At 46.6% G+C, this 10,732-nt stretch overlaps 1 protein-coding gene across 1 annotated transcript in view; it reads right to left on the reverse strand.

Moving 5' to 3' along the window:
• The window catches only part of BMERB1 (bMERB domain containing 1), a 144,557-nt gene that overhangs the window by 68,639 nt on the left and 65,186 nt on the right, over nucleotides 1-10,732 (reverse strand). The window lies entirely within an intron of this gene.

A 10,732-nucleotide genomic window follows, 5' to 3' on the forward strand; every position in this document is an offset into this window, starting at 1 on the left:
ATCACTGTCACAATGACTATGACCAGGGAAAAAAGCTTTAACTGCAGCTGAGGAGATGGAAACTCAGCCTCAAATCTGTCTCCGCAACCCACTAAAGTTAGAGGTAGCAAGGAAGAAATGTAACTACATGTTACATTGTGATATATCCCTATTTTTTTTTTTCTGGGAAAAAAGGATTAGTAAGGGGTAAGGAAGAGAATCTGGTCAATAGGATGCAAGTGGCTGGTCAGGCAGTTGTGATGGTTGAGGAGTCAGGTATTTCATTGTCTGCACATGGTGATCTGGTAAATTTCAATTCTTTAATACTATCTGGGCGCCTACAGGTCAGTTTCTTGAGAACAGGACTCAGGTAAGATAAATGTAACTTTCTCAAATTTTAAGATTAAGAGGGTCAATTTTTATGTTTATTCAAAAGGAATCATAAACACTTTGAAGGGAGCAGTTGGGTCCGGGGGCACAATGAGTGGCGGGGCTGAAACTCAAGCCCAGATCTATCTGATCCCACTGCCCGTGCTTTAAGGTCAGAAGAGCTACAGAACGGTGTTTTCAAAACTCTCAACACTGTAGAATTCACCCCGACTACATATTCTGTGCTCTATCATGTGCTACTCAATATGTCACGACGTTCACTTTTTTTACTCGAACTTTATAAAGGAAATGTCATATGACTTCCACGGATAATAAGTGACTCTTACTTGGCATAATTAGAAAATAGCCGCAAAAATAAAACTGATGAAAACAAAGCAATACTGTTAAATTCTACTATCTAGCCTTCTTAAGGTTCAGTTAGAAGCTTGAATTTTCTTTCTTAACAAGGTGAATCAGCATTAAAGACAAAGCTAGCATCAAATTGTGGCTTTCTCCTTTTGGTAATCAGAAAGGTTGATGACTGGGGAAAAAAAGGAGTAGCTTTCCTGAAGGGTAAAACAATTAATTGCTGTTTGATGCTACAAGCATTAGAGTACCACTGGGGGTACCTACCCCACCCCCTGAGAATTCTAGTCCTTTGCGTTGGAAAGGTCTTAAAGGTCTTGTTGGTCAGCCTCATACCTATGTGGGATAGGATGTAAAATGACTTGGCAGGACATGGCTCTGAGGGTCCCTCAATAAACAGTTCTCATTGAAAATTCAATGCAGTGGCTCATGCCTGTAATCCCAGCACTTTGGGAGGCCGAGGTGGGCCGATCATGAGGTCACAAGATCGAGACCATCCTGGCCAGCATGGGGAAACCCCATGTCTACTAAAAATACAGAAATTAGCTGGGCGTGGTGGTGTGTGCCTGTAGTCCCAGCTACTCGGGAGGCTGAGGCAGGAGAATCACTTGAACCCGGGAGGCAGAGGTCACAGTGGGCTGAGATTGCACCACTGCACCCCAGCCTGGCGACAGAGCAAGACTCTGTCAAAAAAGAGAGAGAGAGAGAGAAAGAAAAGAAAATTCAATGAGAACTCAAGCTGAAAGGACAATTCTCAGCCATGGGTTAAGTCCTACCCAAAGAGGAATCTGTCATTTTGAGCAATTATTTCAACCTAGCTCATATAACAAAGGCAATTAAATGAAGGGCGGGGGCTATTCATGTCATCAATGGAATATACTTGGGCCAGAGAGGTTGCATTTAGGCTTGATATGAGGGACTGGGGTAGGGGGAGTCAGTGTTGAGGGAGAACCAACTTTCACCTAGTATGTCCCTTTCTCTTCTTTGGGTTTTTAAATGCTTTTTATTTTGGCATAATTTTAGATTTATGGAAAATTTGGCTGGATGCGGTGGCTCATGTCTGTACTCACAGTGCTTTGGGAGGCTTAGGGAAGAGGATCACTTGAAGTCAAGAGTTTAAGACCAGCCTGGGCAGCAGAGCAGGACCCCATCTCTACAAAAATAAAATGTAAACATTAGCCGGGTGTGGTGGCACATGACTGTGGTCCCAGCTACTTGGGAGGCTGAAGTGGCAGGATCACTTGGGTCCAGGAGTTTGAGTCTTCAGTGAGCTATGATGGTGCCACTCCACTCCAGCCTGGGTGACAAACTAAGACACTATTTCTAAAAAAAGAAAAAAAAAAGATTTTAAGAAAAGTTGCAAAGAGCATACAGAATTCCCCTCTACTCCTCACTCAATTTCCACTATTGTTAACATTACCAAGAAGCTGACATTGGTGCATTGTTATTAACTATATTGATTGAAATTTTACCCATTTACCAGTGGTCAGATGCTACCTTTCCAAAACATTTAAAATTAAAAAGGGAGAAAAGAAAAGGGGCTGATGTGTGCAGGCACCATGGGGAGCCAGGTCAGCCTTCGAAGAGAACAAGAGAGGGGCGTGGTGCTGGGTGTGGGCTTTGGGGTTTCAGAGTCTGGTTCTCATGTTTGACTCATCCATCAGTGACTCTGGGTGCCTCAGTTTCTTTATTTGCCACACTGGGGAACAATCATACCCATCTCACAGGTGATTCATGTAAGTGCCAAGCATATAGAAAGTTCTCTGTAATTACATTTGCTCTTACATCCACCAAATAACTATGCATCGAGAACCTGCTTTGTGGAAGACCTGGCTCTAAGCCATAGGGTTGCAGCAATGAGCAAAACAGACACAAACCTCTGCCTTTGTGGACCTGAGCTTGTAGCAAGAGGCTTACAGCGCTGGGGAGAAAACTTGCTCTAAGAATCTGCAAGGGTCACTGGCTCAAGACAGACGTCGCTTCAAGTCCTGGCTCTACCACTAACTGTGCGACCCGGGCAAATGACTTGATCTCCCCAAGATCAAGTCAGTTTCCTCTTCTGTGAAATGGGAACAGTAACTCCTACCTCATGAAGTTGCTGCTGTAGGGATGAAATGGGATAATACATTTGCCCCTCAGTATCCATGTGGGATTGAGTTCCAGGCCTCCCTGTGGATACCAAAAGCCTTGGATGTTCAACTTCCTGATACAACGCACTGTAATATTTGCATATAACCTCCGCACATCCTCCTGTAGACTTTGAATCATCTCTAGATTATTTATAATCCCTAATATGACGCCTACACATCGCTTCATTTACATAGATTCAGCGTAGTACTCGAAAGTTTTGCTTCTTGGAAATTTGCGGATTTTTTTGTGAATATTTTCCATCCACAATTGGTTGAATCTGCAAATGCGGAACCCACAGATACAGAGGACCAACTGTATACCTCATGTGCTTGGTGGAGTACCTGGACCAACTGTATACCTCATGTGCTTGGTGGAGTACCTGGACCAACTGTATGCATCATGTGCTTGGTGGAGTACCTGGACCAACTGTATGCATCATGTGTTTGGTGGAGTACCTGGACCAACTGCATGCATCATGTGCTTGGTGGAGTACCTGGACCAACTGCATGCATCATGTGCTTGGTGGAGTACCTGGACATCACAGAGAGTGGTCAGTAGCACTATTCCCACCATCACATTGCCTTTCTCTGCAAGAAGACAGACTAACACTGGGGAGAAAGTAAAATCAGAGTCACCATCAGATTTGAAGAACACAGACTCATGGTCACGGAAGCCACCTCTGCACCCTTCTAGGTGAGACCACAGCCCTGCAGCTCCAACAGACCCATACCTGCCCTGAGAGGAGACTCTAGAGGGGCCCCCACCAGCCTGTTGTCAAGGAGCCCATTCCTGGTATTGGCCCAACAGGAAGTCTGGATTCCCAAGAGAATAGATCTGCACCCCTTGACCAGGAAACCAACATCTGAAGGCATTTAAAAGGCTCCTGGTGGCACTCCAGCCTTCGTTGTCACCAATCATTCATGTAGGAAAGCAGCTCATTCCAACCCCCAAGCATCCTATTATGGGATGCACCAAGCGCCTCGCCTTCTTTCTATGACGTGGATGTAATGGGAAGCCGCCGGTTGCTTTTAATGAGTCACCATTTTCCAAAGAATGAAGTCACTGCTTTTAACTCAGAAGTTCCCGGCTGCTCCTTTTCCCCCAGCCTGCCTTGTGAAGAAGATGGCACTGGATCCCTGAGAGCGATCATACGTTTCCTTGCACTCTGCCATCCCCTACATACCGTCTCTGTGACCCCACGCGGAAGATTTTGCAGCTGAGAAAACTGACAGCCTTCAGATCCTGGCTATGACTCCTATTCTCCAATGGCACCTCAGGCACATTTTTTAAACTTCTCTGGATTTCTATTTTCCCAGCCACATCTGCCATGTCAAAGGACACAAAAGTAATCAGGGAGGACGCACCAACAGTGGGCGAAGACGCAGGCGTTGGCCTTAAGCAGACATGAGTTGACGGCCCGGCGCCACGTCTTTCTAATGGCCGACCTTGGCAAATGCCCTAACCTCTCAGAGCTTCAGTTTCCTGTAAATTGGGGGTCATAAAAGAAAGAATGTACAGACCAGCACAGTCCAACTGAAAAACACTAGCCACACATGTAATTTTGAACATTCCAGGAACCACATTCTAAAAAAAAAGAGCTGGGTGCGGAGGCACATGCCCGTAATCCTAGCCCTTTGGGAGGCAGAGGTGGGCATATCACTTGAGGTCAGGAGTTCGAGACCAGCCTCACCAATATGGCGAAACTCTGTCTCTCCTAAAAATACAAATATTAGCTGGGTGTGGTGGCATGTGACTGTAATCCCAGCTACTTGGGAGGCTGAGGCAGGAGAATTGCTTGCACCTGAGAGGTAGAGGTTGCAGTGAGCAGATATTGCACCACTGCACTCCAGCCTGGGCGACAGAGGGAGCCTCAATCTCAACAACAACAGTAACAAAAATTAGCTGGGCATGGTGGCAGGTAGGTGCCTATAATCCCAGCTATTCAGGAGGCTGAGGCAAGAGAATTGCCTGAACCTGGGAGGCGGAGGTTGCAGTGAGGCAAGATCGTGCCACTGTGCTCCAGCCCGGGCGACAGAATGAGACTCCGTCTCAAAAAAACAAAACTAAAACTAACAAGAGGTGGTTGCAGAGGCACGTGCCTGTAGTCCCAGCTGCTCTGAAGGCTGAGGCAGGGGGATCGTTTGAGTCCAACCTAGGCAACATAGCAACAGGACCCTGTGTCTTAAAAAGAAAAACAAAAACAAAGATAAAAAGAAATGGGAGAGAGATTAATTTCAATAACATATTTTATTTAATCCAATAGATCTAAAGGATTATCAGTTCAAAATATAATCAATATTTTAAAGATATAATTCAGATGTTTTATATCCTTTTTGGAGGGAGCGTGGGTTTCAAGTCCAGTATGTATTTTTTACCCTTTGAATAGATCTCAATTTAGGCCAGGCGTGGTGGCTCACGCCTGTGATCCCAGCACTTTGGAAGGCTGAGGCAGGCAGATCACCTGAGGTCAGGAGTTCGAGACCAGCCTGGACAGCATGGTGAAACCCCATCTCTACTAAAAATACAAAAATTAGCCAGGTCTGGTGGCACATGCCTGTAGTCCCAGCTATTCGGGAGGCTGAGGCAGGAGGATCACTTGAACCTGGGGGATGGAGGTTGCAGTGAGCCGAGATTATGCCACTGCACTCCAGCTTGGGTGACAGAGTGAGACTCCGTCTCAAAACTAAAGAAAGAAAGAATTGATTTCAATTTGGAATGGCCACATTTCAAGTGCTTTCAAGTCCCAAGTCCTTGTTCACTATCCTGGGACGCTCTGTTCCTCTCTTTCTTCATTTCTCCCTGATACCTTCCCCTTCCTCAAAGATTCTTTCTCCCTGAGGTATTTCTCCATTTCAGGACTCTTTTGCCTTCCCTTTTAACCACTCTCATTAGAGGGCTTCTGATGGACCCTCTCATCCCACCTCAAGCCCCCAGCAGCCTATAGGTGGCCCTGCCTTTGGTCAGAGGCTCAGCACATTCAACCTGTGTGGAACCCCAGGTCACATGGGACCCTCCCCTTCAGCAGGGACTGTGAGGAAACCCTTAGAAGGAACGTGTGGGGTGCAGGCCACACAGGTTATCTGTCCCCTAAATCCTGATAGGACTGGCTTGTCTGTGATCCAGAATCATGCAGAATGTATGCCTGACATCAGCTCTCTCAGGCAGTGCAGTCTGTCGGGAGCCAGGAAGGTGGGGGTAAGGACACAGGTATCTCTGTGGAGGGGTCTCCACCAGCAGCGTCTGAACAAAGGCACCAGAAAACCGGAGACTGACCGTGAGAAGTTGCAAAGAGCATACAGAATTCCCCTCTACTCCTCACTCCATTTCCACTATTTGTTAACATTACCAAGAAACTGACATTGGTGCATGGCTATTAACTATATTGATTGAATATACTGATTGAGTGATAAGGGACGAGTGGGGTTTTCCTGTACTTTCATCCGTTTGTTTCCCCACTTCCTACCCCCCACTCCTTGCCTGGAGCTAGAAGGTCTTTGGTGAGCTGAAAGAGACAGCTTATTAAATAATAATGACATGGCATCTTCCCGCAAGAGGTGGTCAGGGTTGGCAAGAGAAAAACTCATCTTTCAGATTCTCTGAGCAACCTGAATGATGAGCTGGAAGAAATGTCCAGAGCCTCAGAAATCGAACGCTTTCCCTCCAGGAAGGAACTGGGAGGTAGGAAAGGGAGGCAGACAGAAGGTGTCCACGGATGCCCATCCCAGGAGGACTTTGGAAGAAGCTGTGGTCCTTCCTCCTTCATGAACCACAAGGGTATGCAGAACTGGTTGACAGTAGGAATTTCTTTCTACAAACAGGCTCTTCCTCTGCGACCTCCCAGAAGTCCCAGATCTTAGAGGTCCGGGTACAAAGAAACTACAAAGGAGAGCATTTGATGCCCTTGACTTTCTTTTTTTTTTTTTTTTTTTTTTTTGAGACAGAGTCTTGTTCTATCTCCCAGGCTGGACTGCAGTGAAATGATCTCAGCTCACTGCAACCTCCACCTCCCAGGTTCGAGCGATTTTCCTGCCTTAGCCTCCCTAGTAGCTGGAATTACAGGTACCTGCTACTGTGCCCGGCTAATTTTTGTATTTTTAGTAGAGATGAGTTCTCACCATGTTGTCCAGGCTGGGCCCTTGACTTCTGCAGTGAAATCGGAAATAAGGGTGCAGGTTGAAGAGGTGAGATTGAGCAGTAGAAGAGAGGCTGAGTTAGCCCATCTAGGGAGGCATCCTGGGAAGACCCAAGACGTGAGACAATGAGTTCCTTTCACAAGAAAGACAAACTCCAGGCGAAGCCTGTGGAAGTGTAATCTGAGAACTTCTGAAGACTCATTCTGAGAGCAGGAGCCAAGGCTAGAGCAAGCGCTTCGTCTCACCGCTGCTCCATAGCCTGTGAGCGCTGTGACATTTGGGGTTGGATGCTTCTTCGTGCTGGGGGCTGTGCAAACACCGTAGGCTGTGCAGCAGCATCCCTGGGCTTTCCCACTGGCTGCCAGTAGCATCCTCTCCCCAACCCGAAATGTCTTCAGATACTGGCAAGCATCCCCTGGGGGACAAAATCGCCCTTTGTTGAGAACCACAGGATCTGACTCAGGGTCTTTATCCCTCTTTTCTTCCTCTCCTTTCCTTCCTTTCCTCCTTTCTTCCTTCCTTAATTCCTTCTTTCCTTCCTTTCTTCCTTTTTCTTTTTCCTTCCTTCCTTTCTTCCTTCCCTTCCTATCTCCTTTTTCTTTTTTCCCCTTTTCTTTCCTTTTTCCTTTTTCTTTTATTTCCTTTCCTTTTTTTTTTTTTTTTTTTTTTAAACAAGGTCTCTATTACCCAGGCTGGAGTGCAGTGGTGTGATCACAGCTCACTGCAGCCTCAATCTCCTGGGCTCAAGCAATCCTCCCACTTCAGCGTCCTGAATAGGTGGGACCATGGGTGTCCACCACTGCATTCTTTTAATTTTATAGAGACAGAGTCTCACTGTGTCACCCAAGCTGATCTTAAACCAGGCTTAAGTGATCCTCCCACCTCAGCCTCCCAAAATGACGGGATTACAGGCATGAGCCACCCCACCCAGCCTAAACCCAGAGTTTTTTATTGTGCTCCTAGGACACAGGTGTGAGACTCACCTAGGTGTGGTTAAAAAAAAAAATCCATCTCCCTGGGCTTCTCTTGGATCTACTGAATCAAAATCTCCCCCGAGAACACCCAGCAAGCTGCCCTTCAAGATGGTTATTCTTCATTAAACTCCGTATACCCCCATTTCCTGAAATGGGAAGGATAATGATAGTATCTATCTCAACGCTTGATACGGAGATTAAGTGAGGGGATTCCCACGTTGAACACAGTGTGCTAAATGTTAGCTATTATCACTCACATAAAGATGGAGAAGCACTGGTTTGGAGAGAGATGCATTGAGTGCTCTTGAAGAGAGGGAAGAACAGGAAGCCGGGGGCAGGAGTGTGAACGCTGCGGTGATAACCAGCCTGCTCAAATGCCAGCCAAGTACTGCGGCTAATGATGAGGGGGCACAGCAGGGATCATCGCTGCCGCCTTGGGGCTTCCCTCTCGAGATCATCATCGTTCATGCTGACTTCCTGCTCTGACTGCCTCCCAGCTAAAACTAATAGTGGCAACTGACGATACAAGGCAAGAGGCGTGACAGTGGAAAAAAAATACCAATCTGTGTCTCAGTTAGTGCTGCCATAACAAATGAACACAAATTTAGTGGCTTAAAACAACACACGTTTACTATAGTTCTGGAGGTCAGAGGTCCCCTGAACGTGAAAATCAAGGTGTTGAAACTGACCCAGTAGTCCCATAGACAGATTTTGCTTTTTTTTCTTGATAAACATAGAAATTGACCCTTCTAATCTTAAAGCTTAAAACCTGTATTTGTTTTATCTGAGATACTTCCTCAGAAAGGAGCCCCTTGCCTCTCAAAAAAAAGTATCGAAGAACTGAAACTCAGCAGATGACAGCATCCAAACCATGAGATGCCAGACCCTTATGTGATGGCTTCCTTGCCCCTCCCAAGTTCCTGTTTTCTTACACAGTGTTACATTTCTTCCCCCGCAATGTACACCCTTAATTTTAATTGGTCAGGGAGATGGATTTGAGATTGAGTCCCTGTCTCCTTGGCTGCAGCACCTGAGTACAGCCTTCTTCTTCCTTAGCAATAATTGTCCTCTCAATGACTGGCTTTCTGTGCAGTGAGCGGCAGGACCTAGAACAGTCCTCTGGTGTTTTGGTAATAGTGTCAGCAGGGTTGTGCTTCTTCTGGGGGCTCTGGGGAAAAGTGAGTTTCCTTGCCTTTCTAGCTTCCACATTCCTTGGCCACCTATATTGCTCGGCTCACGGCCCCTTCCTCCATGTTGAAAGCCAGCAATGGTGAATGGAGTTCTTTGCACAGCACATCTCTCTGACCCTTCCCTTTTTTTTTTTGAGACAGAGTTTTGCTCTTATTGCCCAGGCTGGAGTGCGATGCTGTGATCTCGGCTCACTGCAATCTACGCTTCCTGGGTTCAAGCGATGCTCCAGCTTCAGTCCCCTGAGGAGCTGGGACTACAGGCACCTGCCACGACACCTGGCTAATTTATTATTTTTTTTATTTTTAATTTTAGTAGAGACAGGGTTTCACCATGTTGACCAGGCTGGTCACGAACTCCTGACCTCAGATGATCCGACCACCTTGGCCTCCCAAAGTGGTAGGATTACAGTGTGAGCCACCGTGCCCAGCCTCTGACCCTTTTTAAACCCCCACACCTTTCTTTCTGACACAGCCAGGGAAGATTCTCTTGAGTTTACGCACTCCTGTGATTAGATCTGACCTACCCAGATAATCTAGTATAGTTTTTTATCTCAAGGTCCTTACCCTTAGTTCTATCTGTAACTTTCATTCCTGTTTGCCATATCTTATGGACTGAATATTTGTGTGCTGCCAAAATTCATATGTGGAAGTCCTAACCCCCAATGTGATGATATTTGGAGGTAGAACCTTTGGGAAGTGATTAGGATTGGATGAGGAATTCTCAAGCTAGAATTGGTGACCTTATAAGAGAAAGTGGCCAAGCTCCAGCCTGCAATCCCAGCATTTTGGGAGGCCAAAGTGGGAGGATTTTCTGAGGCCAGGAGTTTAAGACCAGCCTGGGCAACATAGCAAGACCCCACCTCTAAAAATAAAAAGTCAGTCATGTTTGGTTGCATGTACCTGTAGTGTCAACTACTTGTGAAGCTGGGGTGAGAGGATCATCTGAGCCTTGGAGTTTGAGGCTGTGATAGGCTATGATCATGCCACTGTACTGCAGACTGGGTGACAGAGCAAGACCCTGTCTTAAGAAAAAAACAAAAAAAGGAAGAGCTAGAACTATTTCTCCCTGCCATGCTCTCAGGTGAGGGCACAGCAAGAAGGTGGCCTTCTGCAAGCCAGGAAGAAGGCTTTCACCGTGAACGAGACCGTGATCTTAGACTTCCAGTCTTCAGAACTGTGATAAATAAGGTTTAAGCCGCTCTGTCTAGGGTATTTTGTTATAGCAGCTAGAGCTGACTAAGACACCACACAAGTTAACAGATTTCCAGGTCCCAGGGATTCAGGCATGGACATCTTTGAGGGGCCATTATTCAGCCTGTCTCATTCTACATGATAGAGGAGTGCACGTAAGCCTACAGTGGAGGGTCCCAGGATAGGGTCATTATCATCTTCAAGTGTAGAAACTGTGGTTTGTAGGGAGGAACCTAAATTCAGTATGAAAGTGGGGAACCAAGCAGACTGCCTTCCTGCTCGCTGGGCATCATCCACACCACTCAGCTCAGGGCCAGCAGCCATGGCGCAGCACCACATGGCTGACGGTGTGACTCAAGTCTAAAGGCTGGCTCTGCCCCTGCCTGGCTCTGTGCTCCTG

Source organism: Sapajus apella, unplaced genomic scaffold (assembly GCF_009761245.1).
Source record: "Sapajus apella isolate SASKATOON/1434 unplaced genomic scaffold, GSC_monkey_1.0 scaffold196, whole genome shotgun sequence".
Classification (NCBI taxonomy): domain Eukaryota; kingdom Metazoa; phylum Chordata; class Mammalia; order Primates; family Cebidae; genus Sapajus; species Sapajus apella.